At 42.0% G+C, this 13694-nt stretch overlaps 1 protein-coding gene across 1 annotated transcript in view; it reads right to left on the bottom strand.

The window, feature by feature from the left end:
* Nucleotides 1-3616, bottom strand: part of GPCPD1 (glycerophosphocholine phosphodiesterase 1) — a 42823-nt gene extending 39207 nt beyond the window's left edge. The window contains 1 exon segment of the mRNA XM_054061878.1: nt 3356-3616. The gene's annotated coding sequence lies outside the window, so the exon portion shown is untranslated.
* Nucleotides 3617-13694: the final 10078 nt, after the last annotated feature.

The raw sequence follows: 13694 nt of genomic DNA, 5'->3' as shown, positions 1-13694 counted from the left end.
AAGACCAAGATAACTTTAGATTGCAGTCAAAATATACCAGAAGATAGAATTTATTTAATAATCCCAAGCTAGATGTTCATTTGAGCCTTCTGGTTTACAGGTCTGATGGTATACAAACACTCTTTACGACCCTTCAGATTTAGCAGATTATTTCCACCACCTCCTACTTAATTTCCTTAATCTTTCCAACATATTTCAAGAGAGATTTTTAATAGCAACTTAAATAGGTTTGACTTCTAACCCTTTAAGGACAACGTTTGAGACAGGCTTAAAGTACAACACAATCATTTTTTTGTACTGCAGAGACTTAAAAGCCTGAAGGACTTAAAGTTTCATTTTGTTCTACAGACAGAAAGCTTTCAAAATTGGACAGGAAACACTTCAGGCAACAATATTAAGATAGAACTGAATGAAAAGCTGACCTTATCAACTGTGAGTTGGCTGCAAGGGCTGCAGAATGGCTGGCTACATTTAAGACTAAAATGCAAAATAGGCATTGACATGTCATGGGGAAAGAGAGGGGAGACACAAAGACCAAGCCTCAGAAAGTTCTACCATCTAAATTTGGGGGGGAGGGTGAAGGAAAGAGCTCTAAGCAAAGGAGAAGCAAAATGCTGCTCTTCCAGTACATGAGGGGTATCCAAGTCTTGTAAGTTCAGTCACCTTCAGGATGTATCTAGTAGAATGTGAACCAAACCAGCTTCATTTAAACTCCTAGAAGTTAAAACGATCCAATCAAGATCTTGACCCTTGGCACGGACTTAAGTCAATTGAGGATAATCGGTATCTGGCAGCATGCCAATGAGAAAGCCAAAAAGGAGCAGTCTTACACTGTTATGTACCCTGTTACATTTCTCCACTTGACCCTCCAAAAAGTCCCAAAACCTGTCTAATAAACTATTAGCAGAAATTTCTGATCAAAACCATTAACCCAAAATGCTCCTGGGTAACATTATATTTAAGAATGACTGGATAATAAGCGTCACAAATTTTTCAATGAGGGTAAAATACAATATAAAATATAAACATGTTTTTAATGGGGGAATTTTTTTTTTTAAAGATATACAAGTACATAATTTTTTTATAGTCAAATATTAGACAGAGAATAAAAAAAATGAGACAGCTAGGTATCTAGGAGCCATGATATTCCTGTGAGGCACTTTAATACTTTCAAACACCTGGTTCTTAATGTGAGAATGTTTTTAACTATTTTATTACTGACTTTGCTTAGTTATCTGTAGAAAAATAAAGACCATCTGTGCACAAACAGGCTGCTTCATACCATTAGCACACATTTCATCACAGACCACAAACTACTGGTACAGCAAAAAGTAAACATACGCTCAATTATTTCAAAATATCATTCCACTTTTTTCCATATAAAGATCAAAAGGACAAGAACTAGAAGGCTGCAGTGTTTCTACCTTTATTTTTCTGATTTTAAGCAGATATTCTCCACCTTAGAAGTACAGACTCATGAGACCTATCAAAACCAAGGAGAGGTCCAACTCCAGCCTGAAGCAGGGGAAAGGTGCCACAGTCCCAGCCAAGGAATCTGTCACTGGGAGCGCACGCTGGCAGGAGCGGAGCTGCTGCAGGGCACAACACCCCGCAGCCTCCCTCAACACTACTGCACACTGCAGGAGAAGGTACTGTACTTGTATTTTACCTTCTTGAAAGCTGTACTATATGCAGCAACAGAAATTCACCATATGACAGGATCTGAACAAAGATGAGATAGGAGCCAAACTACAAAAAACTGCTGTTTTAAGACACAGCTCTTTTTAGTCACAGAATTACACACTCCAGCATAAAAATATCAACTTGTCCTACTTGAGACTATACCTTTAATATTTAAATGATACCTATTCAAATCTGACTGAATTTGTATTAATAAGAACATATTTTGTTGCTTGTGGTTAGTCCTAACAAGGCATCAGAATATTACGAAGTTCATCTAAAGTAACTAATGAGGATTGCAATAAAACTAAGTAACAATAGTTGACAACACTTGGATTTTAGAGCAAGGTCAAAGAATATGCTTGTTGAGACATTCACTCTAAAAACTGGAGAATTTTTAAAAACAACATTATCACATTAAGTTAACTTTCACCCAAACAACCAGAAGGTTCTTCCTGCTCCCTTCCTTTCCCCCCCCAGTTTGACTGGATGAGAAAGGACAGCCACAAAGTCAGCAGCTGTCTGATACTGCATTGCAGTACCCACACTGGACAGAAAACAAACTTGCATACAAGATTTGGGCATGCTGTTCTGATTCAATGGCAGGAATTTTACATGTAGGGCTATGGTTGCACTTAGAAAGAAGCAAAGCCCAGGTACCATAATATCCTATTAGCATATAGCAATAAAGAAATATATCCTTGAGGTAATGTTTTCAGTTTCAATTTAGCTGCCTGTATGTAAGGTCAAGCCAGGCAATCAAACACAAGATCCCCATGTGCAATACCAGTTCACTTATAAAACATCTGCTTTGTTTTAATTAACAAGAACTTCGTGGGTTTCAGCATTTCTAATATACCTGTCCAGATAGCAGATTCCTCTGCGTTATTCATGTCACAGCAGGTTTGTAGACAAAGTTCTAGGAAAAGGCAGGAAACGCCTGGGACCTATTCCCAAGTAAACCAGAACTGCCGCGGGTTGATTTCTTCTCGCTGAAGTGCTGTTCATTATTAACGTGCGACTGACAAGATCTTATCCATGTATTAATTTAGCTCTTTGCAACCATACCAAGACCTCCTCCGAAATAACACGGACAAACATGATGTCCAATGCTCTTCACTGCTCTCAACCCTCAATACAACAAAGAACTTTTCCAAAGCCCGATTCCATTTTATAGAGGAGCAACCACTAATAGAAAAAGTATCATTTTACTGAGAAGCAACCTGCTTTACTAATGGATAAATTATCATTTTATTGAGAAACTATCTACTTTACTAAAAGATAAATTATCATTTAACTGAGAAGCAACCAACTTTACTAACAGATAAATTTATCTTTTTATTGAGAAGCAACCTACTTAAACAGCTGAATTACGTGGCAGCTCAGAGGAGCAGCTCCTGTTTAAGACAAACAGCGTTCCCTTTTTTTTTTTAAATTTTCCAGTTATTTTACAGGCCACCGCACTAGAATAGAAATACACATATAAAACTATAAGGAAAAATATATTTTGTGACAGAAAACAATTTTACGGCAAAAATTCATTCCGCTTCCCAGCAGCCCCACTCGATCATAAACATTTAAAGCACCTAAAAGGCCCCCAGCAGTGCGTGCTCTAACGATTTAAGACGCCAACCCTTCTCTAGACCAGGCAGAAGGGCAAGGCGGGAGGACGGACCTGCGGCCGGCCCGGCCGGGGAGCGCACAGCGACGCTGGTCCCGCGTTCTCTCACCGCCGGTCCGCGGCAACCCGGAACAGCGACCCGCGAGGCGCCGATGCCGCTTCAGTAGAGACAAAGGGCGGCAGCAGTGTCGCCCCGCCCCAGACCGTCCCGCACCGACCCGGCGGGCCCCGTCCCGTCCCGCCCCGCCTCCCGCGCTGCCCAGGGGCAGCGGGCGCACCCCGCAACCGGTTCCAGCCGCCCCCAGCCACTCCGTGAAGGGGAGTCGCCCCACGTGACTCCCCCGCACGCGCGTCACGCCCGGCCCCGCCCCACCCCCGCCGCAGCCAATGAGAGCGCGCCGTGGAAGGGGTGGAAGGGGCGTCTGTTCCTCGAAAGCCCCGGCCTGGCCTGGCCGAGCGCTGTACCCTGCCTTCTGACTTCTCTGGAACCCCCGGTTCCAGTCGGGGAGGGGTCCGCCCTGCCGACGCGTCGCTCCCTCGGCTCGGCCCCGCCTTTCCCGCTGCGGTTAATAAGGAGCGAGCACGGAGACCTTGTTCCTCGAAAGAGAAGGGGCGGGGCTAAAGGGGCGAAGGGGCTGAGGAGAGGCGGGGCTAAAGGGGAGAAAGGGTGAAGGGGCGGGGCTAAAGGGGCGAAGGCGCTGTGAATGAAGGGGCTCGGCCAAAGGGGCGGGGTCGGCGCCACGAAAAAGCGGGATTTGTTGTGGAGGGGCGGGGTTTCGAGGCTGAGGGGGCGTGGCTTTGGAACGAAGGGGCGGGGATAAGGGGAGACGGGGCCGTGGGTGAAAAGGCGTGGCCAAAGGGGCGCGGCCGGGGAGCGAGGGGGCAGGGCTGTGGAGCGAAGGGGTGGGGGTTATCGCTAATGGGCGTGGCTGTAGGACGGGGATGGGGTTTGTGCCGGGCGTGGCCGTGGAGGAGGGGTGGGGTTTAGGGGCTGAAGGGGCAAGGAGCGGAGATGAGGGCATGGGAGACTGTGTGGAGCTGGAGGCTGTGTTGGGGTTTGCAGGTTGCTGCTGCCATTTTCCTGCCCCCTGAGGTCACCTTATCTCAGCCCCGGAGTCCCGTTCCCAGATGGGGGCCGTGAGGGTGCTCTGTGTGCCCTGTGCCCTTACGGTGCTGTTGGGTGGCAGTGGCTCAGGCTGGCTGTGGGCTCACGGCATCAGGGGCACGATGGCTGTTCTGTGATCGTCAAGGAAGGAATAAATCAGTATGTTAAGGGAATGAATTAGCTTGAGCAATAATAAGAATCAAATCTTGGCCAGCTTGTAGTTAGAAAGAATGTGATTGTAACAGGAGTTTAACTTGTTTACCAGTTGAAAGTAGGAACAGGCAGTCCAAGGAACAGACAGTCCGGTAGAGAGAACAAAGGACAGACCTGAGCTCACCAAGAGGACATAATGAGGAAGGAAATAAGACCATCAGAGGCTTCTGAAGACACAAAGGGACTGAGATGTGCATGCAAGAGTGGGTGGAAAACAATGAACATGTAACATGTTTCTGGGAATCTATATGGATATGTATGTTTAACCAGTATTTCCTGGCATCTGTCGGATATGTATGTTTACCCAGTATAAAAATCATGTAACCAATCTCAAGAGTTTTACACATTAGGAGGATTACCCTATGTGTACTCCGCTGCCATTTATTAAAGGAATACCTGCTTAATAATCAAATTGGCATTGATTATTGAGTTTGGATTTTCACTGCATCGGTAGGAAGGGGCAGGCAGCACGTCTCTCTCTCTTTCAGCTTTGATCTCTGTGGGTTTCATGGTGTCTGTCTCTCTACATGTGTGTTTTTCTGAGCCCTGCTAGTGAGCCACAACCTCCATCACCCACCGAAATGTGGGGTGGCAGGAGCCAGTGCACCCTGCTCCCCACACGCCTGAGTTAGGGCTCCCTGGGAACCTGCCTGCTGTCGTTTGGGCTCTGCCTCTTCCTCTGCATGAGTCGGATTGCTGTGTGCCTGGTCACACGAGCAGAGGGGCTGTTATTCACAGTATAGCTAAAACCATGCCTTCATGGCTGTGACACCAAGACAAGCCAATGTGGGATTGCCCGTGCTGGAGCCTCAAGGCTGCAGGCAAAGTTTAAGCCTGATGCTCATCTCCAATTCAGGGTAGCTGAGACCCTCGCGTGAAGACCCCAGGGAGCTCTGCTGTGCAAAAGAGAGTGCTGTGTTTGTGACTATGACCTTGTGGCCTTCCTTAGACCTGTTTTTGTGACAAAAAGTGTATCCAAGTGCAATTCAACCAACAGAGTTCCCAATAAAGGGAAACTGTTTTCCTCTGTGTTTTATGGGGAGCTTGTGCTCTGTTTTGTAGCAGACCTATGGAGTTGTGATGCTATGACCAGTACTTTCATTCTAATAATGTTTGCCTAAATAGTTTGGCAAGTAACTTGCTTCTGCTTTATACAACTTATGTCAGCTGACAAAGAAGCTGCAGTTTGAGTATGCAGAGAAACCACTTATTATGTCTTCCAACTGGGAGTTAGTGCCATGGCAAGTACGCTGCTCTGTGCTGTCCTTCCATTTGTCGCTTAAACAGAGGACTATTTTCTACTCATTCACCCATTGCAAATCCAGCCATGTTTATAAGCGTGATAATTTGTGACACAAATGGATGTTGTAGGGAAAATGAATGTTAATATCAGATGTTCTATACCAGAAAGGTATGTAATATTTCTGAATTGCTGGTGACTTTGTGTGAATATTACAAGATCAAGAGTACCCTGCTTAAAGGAGAAAAAGCTGGGGGGATGTATGCAGTAAAAAGAAATGATGGCCAAAAGCAGTTTATTTTGAAGCCAAAAGGTTAAGAGGAATTCCTCTGGGTAAGGAGGAGGAAGGGTTGGTAAAAAGTGCTTGTTGGAAATTAAGGATCTAGTTAAACACCAATGTCAGCTGTTCTAGTTAAAAACCCTTGGTAATTATATAAATACTAAAAGCCATCACATCTACAGGTGTAATCAGCAGTGAGCTGAAGAAAGAAGAAACTAGAGAAAATACTATTTAGAAAAGTAACTGCCTTTTCTCTTTCCTGTTTTTAAGATTTATTGTTTCAAATAATTTGTTGTAAGGCTGGGATAAAATTGCACACTCTCAAACATGCTTTGGTGTGTTATTTTTTTTCAAAAATGGGTCTTTGATGTGGTGCCAGTCATGTTATAAAATTGTACCATTAAATTTTTGTTAAAAACCAGCAGTATAACCCTTGGGCTTTCAGCCCTAGTGTTTATTTAAAAAAATATGCCTCTATCTAGTCAAATCTGTTACTGCATTTCCTTAAAGATGTACATGTCCCTGCTTCTTCACTAAGATAAGATAATATAATCAGCTCAATTGAAATGCTTAGGGAATTCTCGTTCCCTTTGTAAACTTACATGGTTGATTTAATCTAAAATCTGTCATTCTGTCAAATAAGCCATTTTTTAATTCTTCAGGTATCTTGAAATAGTATATGTTTATTCAATCGGAAAGAATGTTAATGGGAATTCCAATGCTGCAATAGAGAAACAGCTAATTCTAAACAGCATCATTTGTCATGGCAACTTCCAAGGACTAATTTTCTCTTTAAAGGTGACTAGAATTTGTCAAAATCAGAGATTATGTTCTTCATTCTGTAATTGATAAGGCTTTTCAAAGAGAAGAAATTTTGTTCTTTTGTATGATTCTTTTCTATGAACAATTACTGTTACCATGATTGCACCAGTAGGACAGGTCTATGGGTTGAGGTAAGTCTTCTGCTCTCTACTCTGCCTCAGCCCAGAAGATCCCCATCTTGCTTTGTTCTTATGCCTTTCACTGAAATACAAATGTGAGTAATATTATTCCTGTAAATAACTCCACTGCACTACTTCTTGGTATTGCTGAATAAAACAAACCCATCTAATTAACAATGATGATTAAGCTTGTGTAAAATTTTTATGTCATGGCTTAGCCTGGAAAAAAGTCTACATTTAATTAAGCTTGCTAGTGTGTCCTTTTTTTTTTTTTTTTCTTTCTCCTTAGGTTGTTGCTTCAATATGGTTGGGTCAGATAAGGTCATACTTTGCCATGACACAGCAGGCAAGTCAGCTGCTCCTTACGATAATACAAAACTGTAGAGTAATAAGAGCACATAGATGAGTTTATAGAACTCCTCTTAAATATCTGTCAAGAAAAAAATTAAGATTAGTGGTCTGCTTTTCTTGTTTGCATAGCCACATAATAAAATCAAAGGAATGGTGTTTTATGTCATATAACTTGAGCTGAATCAATGTGCTGTTTGCAAAAGTCCCCAAAGACATCCAGAAAGACAAGGCTACAAGTGCTGTTTCAAGTCTGCAAACACAAACTGTCTATTTAAACGATCTGTGCACACATTGGAAAGCATGTTTTCCCCATTTCACTACAGTAGCTTAATAAGAATTGCTAGAACTTAGCCGGTACCATCTGGCAAAATGCTTTGTCTTTGTTATGGCAACGATGCTGTTGTGATGGGCACTGAGGAGAAGCGGAAGAGCTGAAAGGTGCTGTGTGCCTGCTGCTGCCCCAAACACTACATAAGCTGTCTTGGAATTGTTCTTTTCTCCCAGTGGTGACAACGGGGTTGGAAGCAGGGTTGGTGGTGTGTATTATAGACAGGATATCAAAGTAGCCTTGAAGCTGTACTAGTTGAGATGCCAAGCCCAATCGGACTTAAGCGGCCTGTTTGTTTTTTTTTTAAATAATGACAAGAATACTTGCCCAAGTGCAGGAAATAGTTGTTGAGGCTAATACACTAGCAAACCTATATTAAAAAGGTGCTAGGAAATGCCTTTGAGGTTCCATGTCCATTTCTGTAGCCAGTGTAATCTTTTCTTCAGCTGCCAGAATTATAGATTCAGCCTATAAATCAAGATTCATTCATACTATAAGAAGTTATAAAGATTGTGCATATCAAATTAGAGATGTGCTTCTTCCTTCTTAATAATTCACATTATCAGTTCCAGTGAACTGGCTATACTCTGACCAGTGCTCACAGGTTATGAAAGCACTGTGTATTTGCAGGAATTGCACTCCTTATTTTACTGCATATGACTTTTCTGCAGTTGTCCTGGATCTCATGGGTTATTGTGAATAAAAGTAGCTGGTAAAATTATGCAAATGAATGAACACCACTAGGCCTGCAGTATTTCATGGGCTATGTTTTTATCTTTTTCTAGAATCACTTATTCTTGAAAATGCGCTTCTGATCTTTTTCTCTGACACTGGGAATATTGCTGTATTATTATCTAATGTGAAACCTGGACCATTTACAGGCGCTGAAGAAAAGCGATGCTAAAAGACTGGAAGGTATCGAGCAAGAATAAAAACTGTAAGATATTAGAACTGCTATTAGCATGGTAAAAGCCTCTCAGTCTCACAGAGAATGATGAGAAAAGCTTATTAGAAAAAGGGCTGTTGTGCTATGACATTTTCTCGGTAACACAGTATAATTTCTTTTTCTCTGTGGACAAGTTAGCAGTTAGTCGGGGAGCACAGAAACACATCAGAGATTGGGTAACAAATGGGACAACATATTAGAAAGATGGAAAAGAGCATCACTAAATATAAAATAATGTAAATGTAAAATGAAGCTCTCATGTGGCTACTGTCAACAATTAATGAATTTATAACATGGAAAAGAATAGTTACAGATATTACAGTTTCAACTGTAGAAAATTCAGTCATTTTCAAACACTATTAATTTTCATGTATTGGTAGACAATGTTACAAAAGAATACAAAAGAAGCTAAAGGTGTCACTGGCCTAAGCCAGTCTAACATCTGGCTACAGCATTTTGCTTGTACCACACCTGCTCTTGCATTCCTGCCAGCCCTTTGTGCTCTCTCTGGCCCTAATCTAACCTTTCACAGAGCTATACTAGCTCTCTGTCAGGAATTGGGGGGGTTTATGTTTGTTTTGAGTTGTGGTTTTAGTTCTGTGTTGGGCTGAAACAAGTAAAAGTATTAATGTTAGAGCTGTCTTGGCACAACTGGAGACATCAGCAGCTAGAAGTTAAATCCTCTTTAGCTGCCAGGGAATTGCTTGCTGCAACAACAGTTGTAGGAAAAGCAGCTCGAGAGATTTAAAACACAGACAGCTATTGCTAAGCAACCTCAAAGAGGACTTCTGTAGGAAAGCAGGAGAACATATCAGTTATTTTACACCTACTCTGTATCCTTCGTCATCTCTGACATGCTTAGCCAGTAACTCTTGTAAGTAGAATGTGCCTATTCTGTCCACAGCATTGAAAAGGTCCAAAATTATATATATATATATGTATTATTTTTTAAAGGCTAACAAGATAGATTTTAGAGCAATTCTGACTCTCATTCTCCTTACTGAGAGCAAGTAAGGACTCCCATCTTCAAACTTCTGAAAATACATACAGATGTATATAACTTTAAAGGTGGCAACATCCCTTGTTTTACAAATCCAGACTTGCTTGCATGTTGGTTGTTGCACCAGCTGAGCCTGACAGTTCTCCTCAGTAGCTGTCTCCACATGAAGCTGTTCACAAGTTTGTCATTCACATTTCAGTCAAAAGCTTTAAAGATTACGAGCAATCACTGCAAAAATGCAAGATCCATGATAAAAAATGACATACTAGTGAAGCAGAACAACTGCCTAGCATTTCTGTAAACAGCAGTAGAAACTGTGTTATCAGGTTCACAACCAGATGTGTAAAGGACAGGTAAACCTTAGAACACTAGTACAAAATCTGATGGAGTATTGGCTGTTTCTCTCACCAGAACAAAAAAAAAAAAGTACTAGGACTAATGGTAGCAAATAAATTGTAAAATGTAGGCTATACCTCGTGTAAAGGTAGTAAGATCTCAAAGCTAGCTTGTTGGTTGGGGTACACCTTTCTCTGAATCACAGAAGAGCACTGAAAATCTCCCCAGCTGTTCTCAGCCATGAGCCTAAAAGATATCAAGGTGTGCAGAGGACTGGCCTGATCCCAAGCCTGTGTGCGAAGGCAGCACAGATAAAGCTGTAGACAGGTCACAGACGGAGAACTGATTAATTAGAATGTGCAAGCCTGTTTTGTCAGTGCTGGCGAGATTGCAGCCACGAAGTTCAGCTGCTGTTCACGGAGCTAGGGAAACTGCAAGGCATCTGCTGAAGGAATAACTCCCAATGATGTCTTGCAACTCTTCCTCTTGGGGCCTGACCCTGGGAAGAGGTGCACGTGAAAACAATGATTAAAATAATCCATGGGGAAGGTTCCCAGCGAGGAGGAGCTATGCTATGGTCCTGCACTGAGTTAGATCATCCTGAACCCACGCCAGCACTCCATAATATGCAGTAAGCACATTCCCATCTGGTGCTGCTGGCAGGAAAATGGGGCACCCCTTTGATGTGTCAACCATCAGTAACTTGAAGACTTCAGTTATATGACTTTACTCTAGGAGACTGTGCAGACAGAAAGTATCTTTTCGTATCACACAGCTTGCATTTCTCCTCTTAGTCTGATGAATTGCAGGGATATTCTAGGGTTCCCTCCTGATTTTTGTTAACAATTGCCTTGAGCTGAGACTGTGTCGCAGAGGGGTGTGCTGCTCTGCAAGCAGGCACCCAACCTGATCCCACACTGGAAAAGTATTGCCTTAAAATCTGCAAATGTTGAGTTATGGCCAGTTATGCATTGTATTACAAAACTTAATATTTTTGAAGTACAAATAAATATGTTAGCATAAGCAGTAAAGTGAGAGCACAGAATATGATCGCTTTTAGTGTTAATGGGAAGCATGTGGCATTCCCTGCTCTCTTCAAGAACAAGATGGAGCTAGGAACTAGTTCTGCTCTTTTTCCTTCAAAGTATTCTCCCCCAAACAGTTGTAATCTTTAAAAATTGAAGCAATTTTTAACATTATTAATAACAAATTAGGAATACTTGGTATCCTGGGGGCTCAGAATGTGACACATGACAATCACATGACACTCAAAAGACTTTTTGCAGATCTGAACATCTACTTTTCTTCAATAGAATTAGAATCACAGAAGGGTTTGAGTTGAAAGACACCTTTGAAGACCATCTTAGTCTCCCCCCCACCCCGGCCCCTTGCCATGGGCAGGGACACTCTTTAACTAGACCCAGGTTGCTCAATCCCTGTCCAACCTGGCCTTGAACATCTCCAGGGATGGGGTATGCATGATTTCTCTGGCTGACTTGTGCCAGCACCTCACCATCATAAAGACTTTCTCTCCTTATGTCCAATCTAGGTCTATCCTCTTTCAGTTAAATCCATTACCCCTTGTCCTGGTCACTACATGGCCCTGGTAAAAAAGTTTCTCTTCATGCTTTGATAAGCCCCCTTTAGGCAGTGAAAGCCTGCATATAAGGTCTCTTAGATTAATGAATTGTGACAATGCAAACAGAAACAAGTGTGTATCTTTCAGTGGGTTTCTCTTTTTGGGCCAGGTCCCAGGACTGTATGCATGCAGTCAAAATCTACAAAGGCTCACAGATACTATATGAAATGAGGAGACTGTTAGGGAATTGATGTTAAATGCACCTCCAGAAGTCCCATCCTTTCTACCCAGGGATGGAAATGCTGGAAGGGTTTTGAATGGAATAGGCTGATTCTGAGAAAGGGGGGACTGCCTTGCCTCAACAAACCGTTATGTTAGCTTTTTAATTCCTTTATCCCATGGATCTTCTTGCAACAGGTCCTGAACCAAGCCAATAGGTCAGACTGAAACTAAATCATAGTATGTGAAAAAACTGTAAATGAAACAGGGCTTGACATATTCTGAAACACAATTTGTGACTTGTGCATAGGAATCATCGCCTCCAAGTTAAAATTTTATTCTTTCAGACTCTCTAAAGGACAGAAGGGAATGAAGCAATTAAAGCATGAAAGGGAAAAGTGGAGATCGCTGAAAAAATAAAGAGAAAGAAAAATTCCTAGAAAAAAATATACAAAGGAAAAGGATACAGTTTAAAGCCAAAGGAAGAGGAACTAACCTTAATAATATCCTTAATAATACTTAGTCACTTATTTCCTCTTTATTTCTGTTTACTTTGTTCTGCAAGCCACCAGACCTTTAGTATTTTCTCATCTACATAAAGAGTTATGGTTTGTTTTGTCAAATAACTTCACCCACAGCAGATGTTTTTGCAGAAATGCATACTCAGAAAATGCTTTTTGTTTCAATAAGGAAAGCATTTTGCAAGCTACTACAGAAACAAAACAAAGATATCTTGTGTTTTCAACTCATGCAGTTGCACAAAATGACTGTGCTGCTCAGAGAAGTTTTTATATTTATTAACTGAGTTAAAACATTTTTTGAAGTGTTTTTAAACTAGATATTACAGGCTATGAAGATAAAAAGGCTGACAGTCAATATCTCTTTCCTGCTTGTGTGTTTTCAAGACTGATTTCGTGCTGCAGGCTTTTCCTCACTGGCACATAAGCAGCTCTGCCTCTCCTGTCCTGACTGTGAATCTTGTATCCTAGGACACTAAAATCCTAATCTGCACCACTGGGAGGGTAAGAAGGCAAGATGGTGCAGGGCTCTTTCCAGGTTTTGGTAAGGAAAACCCTATAACAAATGCCCTAATAAAATATTAAAATAGAATAGAATAAAAAAAGGAATATAGATAGCAAGTAAATCTTACCCCAGATGGATTTTCCAGTGCCTTGCTGTGCAGATCCTGTCTCTGAAAAGGCTCTGCCTCACTCCCATGCTGTGGTGCCTTTTATTTTGCCTAACAAACCCCCCAGATATCTTCCGACAGCCTCTCTCACCCATCAGTGAACAGCCCAAGGCTGTCACACGGCACTCCAGCAGGTTCCCTTGCAGCAGCTACTCAGGCTGCTCAAGCCCTGCATAGGATGCCTGGTAGGGCAGACATGGGACTATTCATTGGTCACTAACTCCTCAAATACATCATCTTCCATGAGGCTCACAATGCAGATCCCAAAGGCCTACCCACTTTGTCACTATCCTCCAAACTCAATCAATGGATTCAAAACATACTGGGAAACAGGAAAATATAAACACGCAGCCTAGTGACGTAAACCTCAATTTTCTTAGGGAATGGGCAAAAGAAATGAAGCATGTTAAAAAATAAAAGCACAATTGACACTAGCTGAGAAGACAGCAGGGAGAGTGACTTGCACAGACTAATGCTGAGCTCCTGCCAAAATCTTATCTTCTGGGTGACATTGTCACCTTTTATTTGCCCTGTTACACGTAGGTTAATACCTCAGCCATAACTTTTCTGGATAGTAGCTATATTTTAAATAGAACCATGTCTGCACTAGTAACAATTTTGTTATAATCTCAGGACACAGTGAAGCCTTGTGACCTCATGGCCATC

The sequence above is a fragment of the Cuculus canorus genome, chromosome 3, assembly GCF_017976375.1.
Source record: "Cuculus canorus isolate bCucCan1 chromosome 3, bCucCan1.pri, whole genome shotgun sequence".
Lineage (NCBI taxonomy): Eukaryota > Metazoa > Chordata > Aves > Cuculiformes > Cuculidae > Cuculus > Cuculus canorus.
This window is presented reverse-complemented; position numbering and strand designations above follow the sequence as displayed.